We start from the raw sequence: 21047 nt of genomic DNA, 5'->3' as shown, positions 1-21047 counted from the left end.
TAGAACAAAGCATCCAGAAATAAACCCACCCATTTATAACCTCCTAATCTTTGAAAAAATACAACAGTTATGAACAAAAAAAGAGATAGCCCTTTTAATAAATAATGCTTAGAAAGCTGAATATCACATGTAAAAGAATGAAACAAGGTACCTATCTCTCTCTCTCTGCTCAAAGTCAATTCAAAATTAATCAAAGACCTTAATGTAAAACCTGGAACACTTAAACTACTAGAAGAAAAGAGAAGTAAAATTCTTTAAGACACAGATTCAGGGTAGGTCTTTCTGAAAGAGGATCCTAATAGGATAGCAAACAATCCCATGGATGTTATTGAACTTAAATTTTCTCACAGTAAAGAAAATAATCTCTAGAGTAAAGAGATAGCCTACATAACCAGAGAAAACCATGTATAACTGAAGATTTTTATTTATAACCTATGAAAAATTTTGAAGATTAAACATTGCCTCACATAAATTATCCAGCCAACAAATAAATAATTAAATTGAATATGCATTCTCAAAAGAAAACATACAAATGGTTAATACAAATTGAAAAAGTGTTCAACACCCTTGGCCATCAGGGAAATGCAAATTAAAACCACATTGAGATTTGAGTGCAGTGGCTATGGTCAAGGAGACAGATGACAAGAGACAATTGCTGATAAGGATGTTGGAGAAGAATCCTTTTGTGTTGCTGATGGGAATACAAACTGATGTAGCCATAGAACAATTGGAAAGGAGGAACCCCAAAGTGGAAATCAAAACCTCTGCACTATGTGCTTGCACGAGCACTCAGCACACAGTGCTGAATTGCGCATTCCCTTAGGTTCACAAGAGTTTCTGTATTACATCACTCCACCACGCAGGCCATCTTAGGGATCAGGTGATGCTCTGGAAGGAAGTGCCAGAAATTGACTAGAGACAGTGCAAGCCACGGGAGTGGCTTGATGGTGCTGAGCAGTGAAGGAGTGAGAGGCTGAGAGTGAAATGTAGAAGGCTGCTCTTCACATCACCGCTTCTCACTTTTCTGTCTCTTCTTCCCCACAACTATCTTTACTTTGTATCCGATTCTTGTGGTAAGAGCCAGATGGCCACCAAAGACCATATATTTCCATGGTGTCATTCTTCCACACTAATAAGCATCAGTACAGATCTGTCTGAGCTATAGTTTAAACATCTCAAGAAGAAAATTAACACGTGCCAACTCAGCAATGTCTTTGTCAAGGGACACCCACTTTTGGCTACGTTTCAATATATTTTTAAAGTTGCATGATTATTATTCTATTAGTGATTCCAATCGGCTATTTCCACTTTGTTCACCCCTGAACTCAAAGTAAGTGGAACACTGCATTTTGTGTGTGTTCATCTAGTTGGCTCCTCCTAAATAGTTTACATCATTATACTCAAACTTCTAATGTAACAGCTTCAGTCTTGTACCAAAATTGAAAAACTTTGTGCAGAGCTTGCTATGCAGTGCTTCATATATTTTTATAACCATCTACGGTACTGTGTATCAACTCGGCATCCTGGTTTCTAAGAGATGGAGGATATTGACCTAATCACTGGAGGACTCTTTTAAATTTCTAAGATTCCACTTTATGTTGTGTTAGGCTTTCTCCCTTTCCTTTCTGTCTCATGAAATCATCCTGTGATCTAGACTGAGACAGTCTAGCAGTGTCAGTAATCCACACACTCCAGACTCTCACTTTCTCTAAAGACATCATTTAAATATAAAATGCAGCTGGAGGAAATAGTAAGTAAAATCAAACATGCAGTTGTAAAAATAACTGGCAAGAGATAGAATGCTAGAGGATGGAAGCTGAGAAATTTGAGTTCAACCTGGGCTAAATGGAAAACACACACACACACACACACACACACACACACACACACACACACACACAGAGAGAGAGAGAGAGAGAGAGATACGCACATGCACAGAAGGACAGCCATAAAAAGAAGTTATATATATTAGTCTGGAAGGAATCCATAGCTTTTTATTTTCTGTGGAAATACAAGCAAAACCTTTATTTCTAAGTAGCCTGTCCTTAAACTTAAATTTTGAAGTTAGAGCATTTTTAAAATGTATAAGTTGGATTAATTTAGCAGCATTTATAATCAAATGTATTTTAGCAGCAGTAAGTCTTTCCTCAGCAATCAAACAATTTAAAGACAACAATATGGCATATAGTATCCAGATTCTCTCTGTATTTTCCATCTTTATGTGGCTTTTTTATTACTTTATTTTTACTTTTTTTTTTTCCGAGACAGGTTTCCTCTGTGGAAATCTGTCTGCCTCTGCTTCCTTCAGCAAATCCTATCGGTGTGTGCCACCACAACCAGCTACTCTATTTCCTCCTGTTATTTTTTCTCTCACAAGCCTATATATATACTTAAATGCAGTGTAAACCTTTAGAGGTTTTTCTTTATCTGAATCCGTCTTTATCATCTCGTGAGTGCCGCGTCCAAATCCCAAGAGCACGGGACAGTGCAAGCCTATGGAAGGGGCTCCGATGCCTCTCAACAGACCTACAGGGCAGGCTGTGGCAGCAGGTTTCCCTCTTTCTCTGGAAACCTTGGGGCATGGGGTTATTCCGCTTACTGACACCATTCTGTTATGATAAATCTTTCTGCCAAAAGCGGCAGAGCCCCATTGCCACATGTGTGCTTTATGCCAGCCACCCGCCTGAGTTAGGGCCAAATGAATGAAACTTGTATTAGGTTCAAATGCTGCTTGGCCAATGACTAGGATTCTCATCTGCTAGCTCAGTCTTAATTATCATAAATCTATATATTTTATAAGACTTATCTTATCAGATGCCTTATTGGCGTCCCTTCTTGCCAGTGGATCACATCCCGCCACTTGAGGAGGAAGGGCAAAGAGGGACACTTCCTGTTTCTCTTTGCTCAAATATGAGTCTCCTTGCTATGTCACTTCTGGCCTGGATCACCACTTCTCTACTACATTTCCCAGAATCCTCTTTGACTCTTGGTCCTGTCTAACTTGCTGTTTCATTGGCCAAACAGAACTTTATTTAACAATCAATAAGAAAAACATACACAGTACATTCCCCATCAGGGAGGGAGGAAGGAGGTAGGAAAAAGAGAAGGGCAGAAGAGGATGGGGAGGAGAACAAGAGGCATCAGGAAGACTGAGTTGGGGATGAACAGAGGAGAGCAAGAAAAGAGACACCTTAATAGAGGGAGCCATTATAGGTTTAAGGACAGATCTGGCACTACGGAAATGTCCAGAGATCCACAAGGATGACCCCAACTAAGAATCTAAGCAATAGTGGAGAGGTTACCTTAAATGTCCTTCCCCTATAATGAAGTTCGTACAGTCTTAAATTTAAACATAAATAAATTTAAAGATAAAAATTTCACCCAGTCTGCTTATAGTCTTAGGGTAAAAGATTTCCTGATGTACAATAAATGATGTTGGGAAGTAACATGAATTAAGAACATGACAAACTATGGGTCATGACACAGGAAGGCTGCTGCCAAAAAATGAGAACACCTCATCCTTTCACTGCCTCTAAGCCCCCATGGCTACAAGGCTTCTCTGCTTTGTAGCCCTTTGTCTCTTGGGAGCAGGTGAGTTCTGAGCACAAATGGACAATCCTTGTCCTGACATTGTCAACCCAGATTCTGTGTATTTTTCCTTGTCAAGTTCCTTTCTGTGCTGTGTTCACATCTTTTGTTTCCCTCTCTTCTAGGCTCTTTTAATGTCAAAGTCATCCAGACTCTGAGATATCTGGTCAAAGGGAAAGAACTGAATGGAAAGACAAGTTGTAACCCTGAAAGGGGGCATGTTGTTGTTTTCTGGTATCAACAGATTAAGTACAATGAATTTACATATTTCATTAACTTTCAGGATCAACCTGGTTCTTGGTTGTGAATCTCTGCATCTGGTTCCATCAATTACTGGATGGGGGCTCTATGGTGATAATTGGGGTATTCATCAATCTGATTAGAGGGAAAGGCCAGAGTCAAGAAGTTCTTCAACAAATAGACATGGTCAAAAAACGATTCTCAGCTAAGTGTCCTTCAAACTCACCTTGAAGCCTGGACATCCAGTCCTCTGAGGCAGGAGACTCAACACTGTACCTCTGTGCCAGCAATCAGCACACAGCACTAAAGTGTACAAACCCTTGCACAAACCCACAGTGAGCCTTTCTCAGGAAGCAGAGGATGCTCTGGATTGAAGGGAAGCAACAAAAATTAACTGGAAACAATGCCAATCACAGCAGATTTCATATTAAGTGGGCATTTCACAATCTAGAAGTAATAGGCTGACTGTTTCACAATTGCTCCCCTTGGGTCAGGTCAGGATGACAGCCTTACCAGCTCTCATTTTTCTTCTCTTTTGTCTGCTTTGTGCTTTTCTCATCCTGCACAGTCTTTCTCCTTTCATTCAGTATTCATGGCAAGAATAATACTGTCAACAAATATCACACTTCTACTTGGCATCATTCCACCATGCTGATAATGAGAAGCATGCTAGCACAAACAGACTAGTCTTGTGAAGTAGAATACATGACTCAGAAATGAAGCCACACAGCTCTAGCCACCTAGTATTTTTTAAAAGATTTCAAAAATAGACTTTTGAAAAAGACAACTTCTTCAAGAAATGATATCTGGAGAAGCAACCAACTTGTTTCTGACCAGACTCAAAGGCTGCTCCACAGAAGAAAACTCATGCCTGCTACTGTGAATCTGGCTGAGAATCATGGTTAGGATCTAAGCAAGAAACTGGCTTTATTTTGTTTAATGGGTATAGTATCAAACTGCCTCCTGAAGAATGATCTTTACATTCACAGATTGGCGTGGCTCTTGGGCCTCATGAGAGAAGTGTCTTTGCCTAATGGCCATGGTTGATACAGAGACTCCAGCTGGTCAGTGTGGAGAAAACAGGTGTCTATATAGCGATCATCTATAAATATCACGTCCCTTTCTAGCCATGACTAAAGAATGCTGTGGAAGTGGGCAGGAAGACTGTAAGAAGAATTTGGAAGGGACTGGAGCAAATCAGTGCCCTGTGAACATGACTGGATCCTTCTACTCATGAGCACATGACAGCCATGAGCATGATCTTGCAGAAGACCTGTGCAAGATCAAGCCAGTCAACATTTCAGTACAGATAAAGGAGGGGATTATGAGTCCCTATTCTTTACTGAACAGCTACTTTTAGTTGTTGACTCCTAGGCCAGGGCTGGGTGAGAAAATTGGTTTTCTTTAGGAGTGTGGTCCCTGGTTGAATGGCCGTGCTTGTGGTGATACATATTTATGGTTTGTTAAAGCTTGCCTTAGGATTTAGGAAGCAATGTAAGCCACAAGCTATAGATAACAGGCAGTGGTGATACACACCTTTAATCCCAGGACTCAGGAATAAGAGGTAGACAGATCTCTGTTAGTTCAAAGGCACACTGACTACATGAGATATTGATCCAGTCCAAAAAAAAAAAAAAAAAAAACAACTTAAACAAAGGTGAACTCGGCACCTGGGGATCACATGCCTTTAATCCCAGCACTAGGGAGGTGGAGACAGGAGTGATATGGCTGGGCAAAGAAGTGAATAAAAGCCCCTATTCCCACTGTTAGGAGTCACACAAGAAGACCAAGCTACATGTATGTAACATATATGCAGAGTGCATAGGTCAGTCCCATGTTTGGCTGTGGCTTGGTATCTGCTTCCATTAGTTGCTGAATAAAGCCTTTCTGACAATTGGGGTAGGCAACAATCTGGGTCCCAAGGGATGGCCAGATCACGCTATGCATCTGTTAGATGCATAGCTAGATGCTAGAAGTCTAAGCAGGGGTCTTCCTTGTAAATTTCCAGGAGACTCCCTTGTGCCAGGTCTCTACCTGATCCCAAAATGCCCCCTTCCCAGGATTTTCTTTCAGTACTCTCTCCTTCTACCCCCCACCCTGAACCTGATTGCTTATGTTCCCATCCTGACCTGCCCTCAGTCCACCTACAATATCTCTTCTATTTCCCCTTTCCAGGGAGATCTGGGTGTCTCCCCATGAACCCTCCTTGTTACCTATCCTCTCTGGGTCTGTGGATTGTAACATGTTTGTCCTTTATTTTATAGCTAATATGGACTTGTAAGTGAGTACATACTATGTTTGTCTTTCTAAGTCTGGGTTACCTCACTCAGGATGATTTTTTTCTAGATTCCATCTTACACCAGTCAGAATGGCTAAGATAAAAAACACAAGAAACAGCTTGTGCTGGAGGTGATGTGGAGCAAGGGGGACACCCCTCCATTGCTAGTAAGAGTGCAAACTTGTACAGCCACTTTGGAAGTCAGTGTGGCAGTTTCTCAGAAAACTGGGAAGCAACTTACCTCAAGACCCAACTCTACCACTCTTAGACATATACCCAAAGGAAGCTCAATCATACCCCAAGGACAGTTGCTCAACCCCAAGTACAGTTGCTGAACTATGTTCAAATGAGATTTATTTGTAATAGCCAGAACCTGGAAACAACTTAGAATGTTCCCAAACTGAGGAATGGATGAAGAAAATGTGGTACATTTGCACAATTGCTCAGCCATTAAAAACAAGGACACCAGGAAATTTGAAGGCAAATGGATGAAACTAAACTGTGATTTTTTGGGGTAAAGTTCATTGAAATTATTTTCCTAGTCTTTCCCCCTAATTCTGCCCCGCAGTCCCATAGCAAGGGAGCAACAAGGCCTACATGCATCTTTTCTTAAAGATTCAGCTTTTGTCTGTGCATCATTCCTTACATAGATCAATCCTGTCTTCTGACATCACCAGTCTTACTAATTTCTTGAGTGACAACTCCATTGTGGTTACATGGATCCTTACAGAGTAACTCTCACTACATTAGAAAAGACATGGGACATCAAAGAGCCAAGCAAGAGGAACCATGAAAAATGTACTTCAAATATATGACAATGACAAAAGTGTAAATTTTAAATGAAAATGTGTCACATTCTCGTTTGGAGAGATTTATCAGTCGGTGAAATAAAAACCATGTCCTGCAGCCAAAATTCTTAGGGGAAGGAAATAAAAACTGTAGGTAATGTGCCATCCACAATTCTGACTCTTAAATGAATAGAAGCATTCCCATGCCTTCCATGCCCCCCATGTCTTCACCAGATCAGATGGCAAGGCATTCACAGTGATGTGTTTGTGACACGATCCACAACCACAGCCTTGCACATGCACACAGCATGTATACAGCTTGTAGATGCAGGCTTTGTTTGGACTAAACCCTGTTCAAAGGGAGAATACCTAATTTATAATCGTAGGTTGGTGATGGATGGTGATATCTTTGGCAAAAGTTTATGGCAAATTATGTAATTACATTATTCAACCTCAAAGATTTAGAGATTGCCATACAGTGGAAGTTCCAGTTCTAGAAAGGCATACTACATACAAGTCAGGTAAAATCTCTTTCTGTCTCTCTGTCTCTGTCTCTCTCTCTGTCTCTCTCTGTCTCTCTCTGTCTTCTCTCTCTCTCTCTCTCTCTCTCTCTCTCTTTCTCTCTCTCTGTGTGTGTGTGTGTGTGTGTGTGTGTGTGTTGTTGTGTGTTGTGTGTGTGTGTGTGTGTGCATGCGTTATCTAGATCAACAGCTTCAGGAATAAATATTTTTTCAGAATGTATCTCATATCAAACATATTCCTGCAAGCCGGGCAGTGGTGGCATACCCTTTGATCCCAGCACTCGGGAGGCAGAGGCAGGCAGATCTCTGTGAGTTTGAGACCAGCCAGGTCTACAAAGCTACACAGAGAAACCCTGTCTCAAAAATAAATGAAAAAAAGATATTCCTGAATCCAAACTGGCATTATTGCCGACAACAATATACTCAGAAGACAGCAGAATTTCACTAGTTTTCAGGCCCTTTCAGATTCAGAGCACAATTCTAGTGACCACATGAAAATACAAGCAAAATGCATTTTCTAGGGAAACTGTTCCAATATAGTAGGATGTTTTGTCTGTGTTTCAAGCTTGCTCAAGACCTGGGGACTGTAAATCAGACATGTGTATGTTTGAGTAACCTAGGTACCTACCTCATGGATTCAAACACCTCACATATTTCAGACGTTGATGCAAATTACTGGTGTCATGCTTTCTAAGTTTGCCGCTCCAAACAGCTAGAGTAGACTATTGCAGTGGATATTAGCATAGTCTAAGATCTAAAATGCTGTAAAGATATAGGGAGAGTATCAAAACACCTGTCCTTGGCCAAGTGTGGCTATAAAGCACATCTGAAAACGATAGAAGTAAACAGTGCTTTTTCATCCATTCATTTGAAGCATCTTGAAATCCTGGAAACCGACTGTGGAGATTTGAGTTGCCCAATTGTAACTGACAATATCAAACTGTACTTCCATGGACTGTGAAACCTGAAGAAATTCGAGAGAGGAAGCACTGGATACAGATATGAAACCCAGTACCTAAATTCCTTTCAAGGTCTTGATAAAGATGAAACAGTGAAACAGTAAGACAAAAATTCATAGTTTTTAGATTAATCCCTCACTGAGTACATGATACAGTCTGGCTGAGATATATAAAGTCCTTACTTTTCAAGATGCCACTGGTGAAGAGAGCCATCAGCAAGACATGCTGAGACCATGCTGTACAGAATCCAAGGCAGCCAGGCAAAAATAGCCTCTGTAGTCTATCACATATCTGCTGCGATATTTCAAGAGAATATGTCTAGCTCTAAACTTGAATAATTTTGGCTCCAAGAAAAGTATTAGATCTGATAAGAAATAGGAAAATATAACCATATATAGGAACCAAAGCCAATCAATAGAAAGGCACCATGAAATAACACGGAAGTTGGGGATTTCAGTCAATAAACTGTTGCCCAAAGGAGTTAGAGGATGATATTCTCATAATCTGATCAACTGGCAATATTTGTTTGTTGACCCTAGAAACCAAGACATGGGAGCAAAGCTGGAAACTACCATGCCAATAAGGCAAGATGGAATTTTCTATAGCTGCAACAGACTTTAAAATGATGATAGGGAGTCACAAACAAGGATGTACCAATTAACTCTATGCGCATGAAGCATCTTTGGAGAAACAGAACTTAAAAGTAGAATCACGTCGAGATCTGTGAAGAACTGTGTATCAAAAGAATTTTTTTAAAGGAAACTACAAGCCTCGATTCCTTTCTTCATGAAGCCCATCACAACAGTGGTGGTTATTTGCACAAGAGCAAGTTAAACAGAGCACGTTACAATTTCAGCACAGATTGGGAAGGGGCTGTGAGACTGTAGCTGAGGAGCTACAGGCAGTCATTGGTGGCTGGGGAGCAGAAAGCAGTTTTTCTTTGAAGGTTTATTCCATAGTGGGTTTCTCAGCCACTGGATGATTGATTCTCTCTCTCTCTCTCTCTCTCTCTCTCTCTCTCTCTCTCTCTCTCTCACACACACACACACACACACACACACACACACTTGAAGCACTAATTGGACACAATGAAATGTAAACACAAAATAGAGGGGCGTGGATCTGGGGAAAAGGAGAGGGATTTATTCAAGAAAAATGCTCTAAGAAAATCAGTCACAAAAGCAAACTTTCTCAATCTGATGAACGTTATTGATAAAATGTATAATTAGTATCATATTTCATAGTTATTTAAAACTTCTTTTATATAATAGGGAACAAAGCATCATATTTTCTTGCTGCCATTTAATCAAATTTTAACCAAAATGAAAAGACAAAAAATGCGATTAAAAAATAAAGACAACATTTTGGAGATTACAAAGTTCTTTAAGTTGAGAAGTCCCAATGAATCATTAAACAAGCAGAAAAAAGTAAGATCACAGAATATCAGATCTATATAAGAAATGTTGAATTTACTATATTCAAAGGTGTTGAAAATGGACTTCAGAAAATAGTAGTATTTAGAATAATATCAATGGCAAATGACCCATGAATAAATTCATAAAATACATTAGATAAATCTACAATATATAGTATAAAATCTACAATACTGTAATATAAATCTACAATATAATATAATGTCATATATTTTATATATGTAAAATTAAAGAAGACATCAAGAAGAGAAACCTTTATCATGCTTATGGATTCAAAGTTACAGTTCAATAAGATGGCTAATCCTTAACAAATGATGCTGGAAAGACCAGACACAAAAATTGAACCTGTACTGTCACTAACCCCATAATGAAAATAAATGAGATATAACACAGACCTAATTATAAAAGCTGCAACTCAAAGTTCTAGGAGAAAGCAGAGGAAAAGTAGTGAAGAGTGTAAGTGAAGAGTAGGCACAATTTTCTTCTTTATCATGTCATGTATTGGAAGTTGTGTTTTACAGATAAATAATGCCCAACCAGGAAAGAGTGTTCAGCAGTTCTTCAGAAGCCAGGCAGCTGCAAGCAGGTAAGAAGTGTAGTATGTGAGTAAGCCTGAATTTTATGCACTATGTTTACTGTAGAGCCCAACTTGGATGGATAGTGGATCATAAATATGACTTAAAGAATGGGTGTGCCATCCAGGAGTAGGAAAAATATAGGACCACCATTAACAACATTATCAGCTGTCCACAAATCTGATTGCTTTTTTAGTGTCTTCTCCATTCATGTCTCTGATAACATTTTCTCACCCATCTTTAGCTGTAGAATTTTCTCCTTAGGTGATTTATACTTCTTTTCTCCTCACTACACATCTAAAAATTTCTATCAAGCATGGCTGAGCAGTAACCTCATAATCACGGGGCCAGAGTCCTGGGTTCTCTATAGTCTATACTCTTCCCAATCCCACTTATACTCAGTTGACTCTACAGAAGGGGCAGCAGAACAAGAAATCTACTTAAAATTTTCACATCAGAGAAATGCTATGTTTTACTGATTCTAAGGACAAACCCCAAATAACAACCTTAATTAATCAAGCACGCAGATAAGCCATTCACTGGGATAATCTATATTTCTCCTTGTGCTACAAATGGAGTGTTTTAATGAAATTGATACGAAGGGGGATACTTAAATAACTAATATGGAATATATGTTATATATGTTATATATATGAGGGACTATTGACAAATAACAGTTGTTAGAGATGGGTGTCATTGTTTTAGTGGTGTAGTTACTGACAAACTGCCATTTTTTTTTCCTAGAAAATGAGCTCTCATGTGCTCAGGCAAGAAACCCTAATTAAATCCAGTGGTTTACACACACAATGAAGTCATGAAAGTAGGAGCAGAACTTGGTAAAAAGGGGGGTTTCAATTAAAGAAGGAAGGTAAGGGAGGGATATGAGGGGTGAAGACAACTAGAACTCATTATATAAATGTCATAGCTGTCAAACAATAAAAATATTTTAAGAGAGCATGGTGATGAGAAGACATTGGTTAACATGCACATTGCTAAAACTAGGCAGGAAAAGTATATTCTTGTGTGTTATGGTACAGCAAGATGATTGCAGTTAAAATAAAAAAGTTTGAACAACCTCACCATTAACAAATGATAAAGTTTAGGTTGACAGATAAGGTAATTTTCTTGAGTTGGTCATCACCCAAAATCTCTGTGAATGAGGATATTACCTGGAACGTCATAAATACGGATGTGGATTATTTGTCAAATGAAATTCATTTCATTCAAAATATAAAAAGAAGTTAAAATGAATGTAATTTAATGTGCAGTAAGGTTGACTAATATATGATCTGAGGGCATATCTATGAATATGGCAAAACTCGAGGAAGCATAGGGCCTGAAGAAGAATTGATTATTCTATCTGAATATGTTTCATTACAATACCTGTAGCTCTGAGGTATTTGCATTGAATTGCTAAGCATTTTCTTTCAATGGTTAGAAATTACTTGCTGTGATAAAAAATTATCTTTTTAATGGATTATTTTCAGTTACCTGAAGATGTGGATGCACATGTTAAGCGTTTCCTAGAAATGCAAATTCTCTTCTTGCAATGAACCGATATTTCTAGTAACTATCTCGACCTAGAAAACATTGACTAAAATTGTAGGAGCCATGAAGGAATGGGAAATTTGGGAAGAGTCGGGCTGCAGGTTAGTCAATATGCCCTCCTTGAAACAAATGAAAGCCTCAAATTTTAGACAACAGGTTCCATTTGCAGAATTCACCTAGAAATGAGTTGTGAGTTAAAAAATGGAGAAAAAAGTTAGTCTTCTAACTTGGATTCCTGGATTTGAAGGTATTCTGCTCCTCTAGATCAGCACAGATTTTACTATGGATATGCTAAAATACCTCAGTAACTTCAGTGATTAATATATTATAACTAGGCATGTTGTCACTGTGACTTTTTAAAGTGATATTTTTATTACTTATCTGAGTATTTTGTGCCCTTTCAGGGATCTTTTTAGAAGACAGGTAAGAGTGTGAGAGCCAGAGGTGGTAGCTGGCTTCAAGGAGACAGTACTTCCCAGACACGAGATGACAAGAGCTCTTGTGAACTCAAAGGAATTGTGATAGTGTGCACAAGGTCAAGCCAGCAAGTCAACATGGAAGAGAGCGTGTGGGCATGGAGCCCCATCCTTGGCCGTGAAGCCTTGGAATTTGACTGCTGCTGGGGAAAGCAGTCAATTGTCTCTAATGGTGAAGGGTTCTGTAAGTTCTGCTTGTCCAGAGGATGGTGTTGTCATGAGTAAATGAACCAGACCCTGGGAAGATGAAGGAAAACATCTCTCTGCTATTAATGAAAAACAAAGAGAAAATAAAGGAATAGATCAGCCTCTGTGACCACCAAGAACATATAAGAAGTACAAGCCAAAATGTCATCTTCTTCCTAAGTCACTCAGAGGTGCAGAAATTTTCTGGTGTAGGGTTGTATTTGTAACCACCTCTCAGTCCCAGTGAAGAGGAGAGGGATATACTTTATGTGTACATATTTTCTCTTTTCAGTTTCCGTGTCCTAACTCCCCAAATATTGGAAGCTGGGAGCATCTTCATCCTGCCTCTCCTTGCCATAAGCTCCACACTACTCTGTTGTGTGGGGCTTTTTGGTTTGTTTTGTTTCCTGGACACAGGTAAGTTTGGAAAATAAATGGAGAAATTTATGAATTTTTTCAGGCTGGGATTCAGCATCTCCCTGGAGACCACAGAATACAGACTTTCTTCACCTTTGTCTCCATTTCTCTCTTGTTTCTCCAGAAGGGTCTATGGGTTCTGATATCACTCAGACTCCTATTCTGGAATGTTCTCAAGTTAAGACTATGACTGAATGCATTGGCATCAACAAGAACCCGGATAAGGACTGTGGCTCATTTACTAATCCCTTTATACCAATGACATCAACAAAGGAGATATCTCTGATGAGTACAGTGTCTCTCAGACAGAGCAAGATAAGTGATTTCTGTGATTTCTCTTAATAAGGCCACTCCTAACCAAACTTTCCTTTTCGCTGGTGCCTGCAATTACTTGCACAGTGCTTCTGGGCCACCTGCTAACTACACAGAAGCTTTCCTCAGTGGTATATGTGGGAGGCCTACGATTTTCAGTAGTCTTAATTCAATGAGTCACATCTACGTATGGCTTTTGGTCAATGTCTGCAGACAGTGCCATGATTTTGAAACCCCATTGCTTCCTTTTAGTCAGACGGCAAGTTCCTCTGTGAGATCCTAGGAAAAAAGAAGGGCAATCCAACCATAGCCCTTCAGAATAGTGAATCCTAATATTTAACAATATTTAATGTTTTGAATAATAAGATATAATAATATTTTTAAAAAACTAACACATTGGAAATAAATAAAACAAGCAAACAGTAGTAAAGGAGACCCAGGAGAAGGCACATACAGAGACACCCCTTGGAAATCCCATGAAAACACTAAAGTAGGAACTATAATAAATAAAAAAGGACTTCGTGCTAAACCATGCTGGCCGGCCATGTGCATGTTGTCCCAGTTTCTGTGAGTTCATGTGTGCATCGATCATATTGATTTAGATAGCCTTGTTTTCTAGGTATCCTCTATTCCCTCTAGCTCTTACACTCTGCCTTCTCTTCCATGGAATTCTCTGAACCCTATGGGGAGGGATTTGATGGAGATGTTCCATTTAGGGCCTAGTTTTCCAGGGTTTTTCACTTTATGTATAATGTCTGACTGTGGGTCTCTGCATTTGTTCCCTTTTGCCTTAGGACAAGCTTATCTGATGATGAGCAAGGCGCTAGTAGTTTAATGGTTTTTCTTAATCAGCTCAAATATACTGTGGCTTTTTTACATAGTTTCTTCTATTGTTTCCATCTATTTTGTAATGCCTCTCACTGTGCTATCTTCAAACTAACAACTACATATTGTGTGTTCTATTTCTCCAACTCAGTTCCTCTAAGCTTGGCCCCACCCTTTAGTTTCACACCTGCTTGTCTGTATATTAAAAACAAACTATCTTAATTTTTAAGTTTTAACTCTAAATAAATTTTATTATCATTGTACTTGACTTAGAAGTTATTAGAGAGTTTGCTCTACTAAAATTATTCATCTAGGGTCCCACACTTTGAGCTACATCAAGAACAATTTTAGTTTATAAGAGAAGGTAGATTCTTTTGGTATCTACATTTGCTGAATTAAGAATATCATCCATCTGCCTATGAAGGGGACAAATAGGAGCATGGAGATGTCCCTTTTACTATTGTCACTGGACTAGTCCCATGGTTCCCTTGTAGTGAGTACTTTTATAGAAGCCAACGATGTTCAGGAAAAACAGAGCTTGATCAAGGACTGCCAGAGTATAAAGTGGAAGTGTGCCTGAGAATCAAGTTAAAAGCTTTGGCAAGTGCTTTGTCATCTTTCCCCAGAAGCCTCAATCACACCAGCAAGAGGATCAGTTGGATGTTGTGGCTGTTCAGAAACGGAGGATCCAACTGGTTTTGTTTTCTACCTGTTCTCATCTAAAAAGAACACCACTCACTTTTTCCAGTCTCCTCTGTATGCTCTATGTCATTTAATTGATCTCCCTAAAAAAACTTTATCATGAATTTTGCTCTTGCTTTCCAGGCAAACTTCAACAGTGGTTTCATTAATAACTGAAATTCTCTCACAAGCTGCTAACCATCCCATTTAACTATTTTCTGATGGTTGCATATTCCATTCTAGTTTTCCACCATTATTCATCACTTCTTCTTTCTATGCTCCTGGTTAATGAAATCAGCTGCACAGTGAACAATGCATGCTGGCTTCTTCACAGACAAGTCAAACTCGAGGAGGTTATCCTAGATTTGTTGCCTTCTCACATACACCTGCCTCCATTCTGGGCACACCGCGTTTCCATTTCAATGATGGAAACACTGATTCTGGGCTTCCCTCTTCTATTACTGAAGTTTCTAAATCTATTAGTTCTCTGCCCCACAATGTCATAAGATAAATTCTCAGGGGAAGGTCTGTAATTGCTGGAAATACCCTGGCAGTCAACATGGGTCAATGGGAAAGTAAGATGGATGTTTGAATAGGAAAGGAGCTGGACTTGCTTCAGCAAAGGACTTTTCTGACTCCTCAAGGGACTCTGAAAGTGGGCAGTGTCTGGAATAATTTTAATGTGGAGGACACAGGATTCATGCCCTATTTCCACATAAGCACATCACCAAGCATGGCTACACTCAGACATTGTGCTCCTCACAACAAGGGGAGAAGTTGCCTCTAGCTAAAGCAATCCACCAGTGTGATAGGTAATGTCATGATTCCCAGAGCAAACGTGTTCTTCAGATTCAATTTCTTTTTCCCTTCACTCTTTCAGATGTAGTGTTGACATTCACTATCCACTTCCCAGAAAATAGCATAAAACTCTCATTCCTGGTCTCCCAGACTCATACTTGATCAATTTAAAAACGTACACATGGCCACCAGTGTGCCCGTGTTTAATATTCTTTGTGCAGCACATGAAACCATTCATAAATATTTCCTTGCATGAAAAAATTTTTCAAATGTTCTGAATTCCCTCCAGCATTTTGGATTTCAGGTTATTTGAACATTTTATAATTCCCCAAATAGAGCATGTTGAATTGGGGCAGCTGTACCTTTTCAAAATCTCTCTCCTGTGTCTACTTCCTTACCTGTCACACATTCTCCCATTCTTCAGCCAGAATCGAGACATCTACAAAGTTTTTCTGGCCCTTATAGAAAAGAGAACCAGCTCTTCTCTTCTGCAAAGTTATCGCTAAACACTGTGGATGCATTTTTTATGATTTTTTCCATCCTAGCTCTTGACGAGACTCTTTAGATTAGGAGTGATATCCTGCTAACTTTACACCCCGGCTACTGAGTATAATTTCTGGAAGATGACATGTGGCGAGGAAGGAAGAAGCAAGAAAGGTACAAAAGGAGGCTCAAGCATGTCTTCAAGTAGTCTCATCTGCAAGATTCTCTTCCAAGAACATATTTTCTGACTTCTGGTTAATGTCTATTTAAATTCTCCACACCTCTCACATCTAAGTCCCTTTAAAAATAAGATATGTTTGGTTCCAAGAATATTGGCTCAGAGAAGTTTAAAAATGGAAGGATGCTTCACTGAACCAAAAATGTGCATGTATGTATTTCTTACAGTTCTATCTGACGGTGACATATGATGAACTGAGAACCAGGGAGAAGCAAATATGGAACAATGGTGTGGGGGGAAAAGAAGCTGTTTTCCTCGATGAACTCTGGGTTTTGAAATCAAAGTTATGGCAGGTTTATATGTATATATTTGCATACATATCCATCATGGTTTAATTTCAGTCAGTGTTATCAAATTGTGTGCCAGGGAGAAGTGCAGACTGGGATGTTCAGATCTCTTGGTGTTTGAAACTATTGCTAAAAGAAAGATGAACCTAAAATCATCACAGGGGAAGTCTAAGTTAATAAAGCCCAAACAAGTCAGTGGAAATGGTACTGAGATGGTTGAATGATAACCACATAATTAGTGATTATATGAAAAAAAAAAAAAAACAGTGATTGTCAGTTGTTGCTGCCGATCCTTCCTGCATGATATATAGATAGATGCTTGATTTACTGCTTACAGTTCTGCTATTGGTCTGATGTAGCAGCTCCATTGTTGGGTCTTTCTGTTGGATAACCCTCACTTTCAGCTTTGCGGAGTCCATTCCTGTTTATCCTTCAGAACTCTGACTACATTGCTTCCTTTCCAGCCTTCAAAATTAGGTCAAATCCTGTTAGTATAGTCTTTGAAAGCTCTACAGTATATCCATCTCCAAAACTTGTAAAAAGCGGTTGTAATGGAAGGTTTTCTGACATGAGGAGAAATAAACAGGGCGCCAAGCCTTCTTTGGATGAGAAAAACAATCACAAGTCCCTTTCCTCTGATGTGAAAAGTAATGTAGACAAAACTGTTGAATAGGATTGATGTGGAGCCCAGAGCAGTTGACAGGATTATGCCATGAGACATGAACTTCCAGAAAAGCCCATCCAATGGCCCTGGGGCTAGAAACTCTTGCTTTATCCTAGTCTGCTCCATGGCTGCAAAGTTCTTCAGCTCTCTGGCTTTTAGTCATTTGGGAGTAGGTAAGATGCACAATTTCCAAACTCAGGAAGGAAAAAAGTTTCTGTGTGGGTTTACTCTTGCCTTGTCTTCAAATCCTGCCCTGAACTCTGCTGAGAAATGCTCTCATCCTGTAGGTCTGTTGGGTGCTGATGTCTCCCAGGCCCTAAAATACTGCATTCAAGGGATAGGAAAGAAAATTTCTCTGGGCTTTTCTGAATCCATGGACTGTGACAAAATTTACTGATATCAGAAGACCCAGGAATAGAACTAGAGCTGATTCATTGCTCATATGGCATTAATAATGCAGAGAAATTAGAGCTTGGCTTTGAATGTACTGTCTCCAGAACAAGAAAAAAAGTTCACTCTCCCCTCACACTGAAGCCTGCCAGACCTTACACAGGTCCTGTTTCTGTGTGCCAGCACTGAGGACACTGTGACATGTGAGCACATGCACACTGCACAAAAAGGACAGTCACCTACAGAATCCTCATCTTAAATGGAAGGAACTACTGGAAACCTTCCCAGACTCCTCATGCACATGGTACGAGAATGGCCTGACTGACGATGCAGACTAGGATTGGCCCCTGGCTCATTTGACAAATGTGATTCATTTTCCCTACAGCCTGGTTCATGGATCCTTCCCTGTGTTTAATTAATTTCCTCATACACAGCACTCCACACTCCTCTCTTTTTCCAATCCTAATTCCCAGTACCCCAGCTTCAGCTCCTACTTTTATGGCCTTGACTTTGAACTGAAGGATGTAAACTGATGTCCCTCCTAGACATCCTTGCATGATGCCTGTATGGTTCAAGAATCCTCCTTATGTGACTCTTGGCCTTAATTGCCTGTTTGATCCTTTCAAAGATGATATGCTGGCTGGGGAGATTTCTTAGTGGTACTAACTCTCACTGTACAAAAATGATGAATGGAATTCAGATTCCTAGAACTTTATATTAAGCTAGATATGGCTGTCCACACCTATAACTCCAGCACTGTGGAGAGGGGGGCTTGGAAACAGAAAGATCATTGGGCCTTATTGGACAACAGTCTGTGTTCTAAAACATTTTAATAATTTGTTGCATTTTAAGTGCTGAAAATTGTTACATCCTGTGGACACGTCACCCACTGTTTGTTCATCCAACCACTTGTCAAATGTACGTTTGATGCTTTTCAGTTTTTATGAATAATGCAGTTATGAACTTCTGTGTACAAGTCTGTGAAGATGTGGACTTTCTAGAAATGTATTTGCTTAGTCTTAGTGGAAGTACATATAAAATATTTTAGACATACAGACATACAAACAAAGTCTTTGCAAAATGTTTTCTTAAATTTAACTAATTCCCAGTCTTACTTTCCTTTTGTTACCTAAAACAATAACTCCAAAATATTGCTCAGAAACTATGAACACATTATACATAACAGAGAATGAAGTTTGTAGGTACAGTTACTTACTAATCTAACCTTATTCAAGGAGTTTATTTTGGATTATATAACTAGGCTTGATCTAAATGCATAGGTCTTTAAAAGTGACTTTTGCCAATGTGATGTCACTGCCTTTGAAGAGGGACCGAGGAATAAACGTGGTCTCTAGGAATTGTGAATGTGAAGAGAAAGATTCTTCCATGGGGACTAAAAAAGGAACACAATCCATCCTGCATCTTGACATAAAGCCAATGAGGACTATGCTTAATTTCTAATATATAGTATGCTACATGGTAGGTTTAATGCTTTATATCATGGACTTTGCAGGGATTTACTATGTCAGCCACAGAAAACCATTTCATGGCCCTGTTTCCAAGCAACCAAAAGAAGGCAAAGGCATTGTGGGAAGTAGTCCAAGGAGAGGCAAAGGGGCTAGACAGGGTTTCTAGCAGATGCTGCCACTTCTAAGAACAAATGTCACTAATTTCTGCCTTTAGCCTAATTTCTGCAAACACCTGCTACAGGTTGTGCTCAGAATGTCCACCAAACATCTTTCTAGTCATTCCTACCTCGGAGAGAGAATTCCTTCCTCCATTTTGTTTGCCAGTGGCCAGTAGAGAATGCATTGGCCTTTGCTATGTGGCTGCTATGAGGCAAGAAGGTTGTGACAGAGAACTGGAACAACTCCGTGTCGTGACAGGCGATTAGATTGTGATTAGTTCTGGTAACTGTAAGTATCAAAGGAAAATGCACTCCCTCCCACTATCCCTTTAACACAAATGGAAAGTCACCTTGTGTGAGAAAGTAACTCCGTGTCTCAGGAGTATCCCATGATGCTCCTGTGGGAACCATTTAGCAAAATAAAAGGTTAAAGTAGAAGATGAACAGTCACACAATGTACACAGTGAGGATGGAAGTTCAGTAGATAGAAACTTGTGCAAAATATATTAGGTTGTCAGAACAAAACAAAAGAAAACAAACCTGCTATAATCCCATTTTAAAAAGCAAAACAGAAGAAGACTAGCAAGTTGAAAGACAGCAGATACTCATTTCATAGCCTCTTCTTGTGCCAATACTAGGATCACACGTGGCCTGTCAGCAGAGCCAACCTGGCTGGGGACACCCAGTCTCCTCATCTGTGGCTTATAGGGAACCAGACAAAGATAATATAGAACACATGGGAATGAAACATGACAGGCATAAGGCATCAAAGAAGGTATATTAGGTATCTTTTGAGTGTGGAAAAATGAGTCAGTGTGGCAGCAGTTTCTCTAGGGAGAAAAAGAAAGGCCAAATTGCTTTCAAATCAGATTTATTGTACACCTAACCTAAGTGTGTAAGTAGACATACTGAAATACTCAAAAGCCATGGCTGAAGTCAGGATCCACAGTCAGGCAGAGCTGGCCACTCCATAGCTTTAGGAAAGCAATTACCCCTCCAGGGGTCCAGTTTCGAATATATAAAATGACATAGCTAACATATGCATCTCAGAACTGAGGAGGGCTTTCAAAGAAACAATAGGTGAACAATTTAACACTGAAATAACACCTCAAAAATTCTGCCATAGAGGCAGCAGGGAGACGGCACTTTGAGAACCGTGTGACTGATGAAGCCTTAACCTCTTTATTCCTTTAATCATTTTATCATCACCTTGACAAACATCTGAAGTCAGTATCTGTATTCACAGGGCTCCAGGATGAGCTGTCCCTGTCTGCCGAATTTATGTGGGAAGTCTCGAACTAACGCTTCAGACGGTGACTTACTTCCAGATGGTATCTTCAAAATTGTAACTAATAAAGCGAAGTCATAGTGGTGACACCCTAACCTATATGAAAAACCATCTGGACACAGACACAGGGAGGGAAGACCTCGAGAAGACACAGGGAGAGTATGTCCATCTACAAATCAAGGAGACTGGCTCAGCTGACACCTTGATCTCAGTCTACCCTCCTCCTACGAAGCAGTGGAAAAATTCATTTCTGCCATTTAAAGCAGTCTGTAGTACTCTGTCACAGTAGTTCTAGTAAACTGGCAACACCCAGTTACAAAGAGCTTGAGCACACATTGCATAAGTAAGTTGCCTGAAGAATGGGATTCAAGTTTGAATATACCAAAATCTGTCTCCCTCACCAGAGTAAGAGTCATGCTCATCTTAAAGAATACATGGCTTGACA

This window comes from Cricetulus griseus, assembly GCF_003668045.3.
Source record: "Cricetulus griseus strain 17A/GY chromosome 1 unlocalized genomic scaffold, alternate assembly CriGri-PICRH-1.0 chr1_0, whole genome shotgun sequence".
NCBI classification, from domain to species: Eukaryota; Metazoa; Chordata; class Mammalia; order Rodentia; family Cricetidae; genus Cricetulus; species Cricetulus griseus.
The sequence above is the reverse complement of the archived record's forward strand: the minus strand, read 5'-3'. Positions refer to the sequence as shown.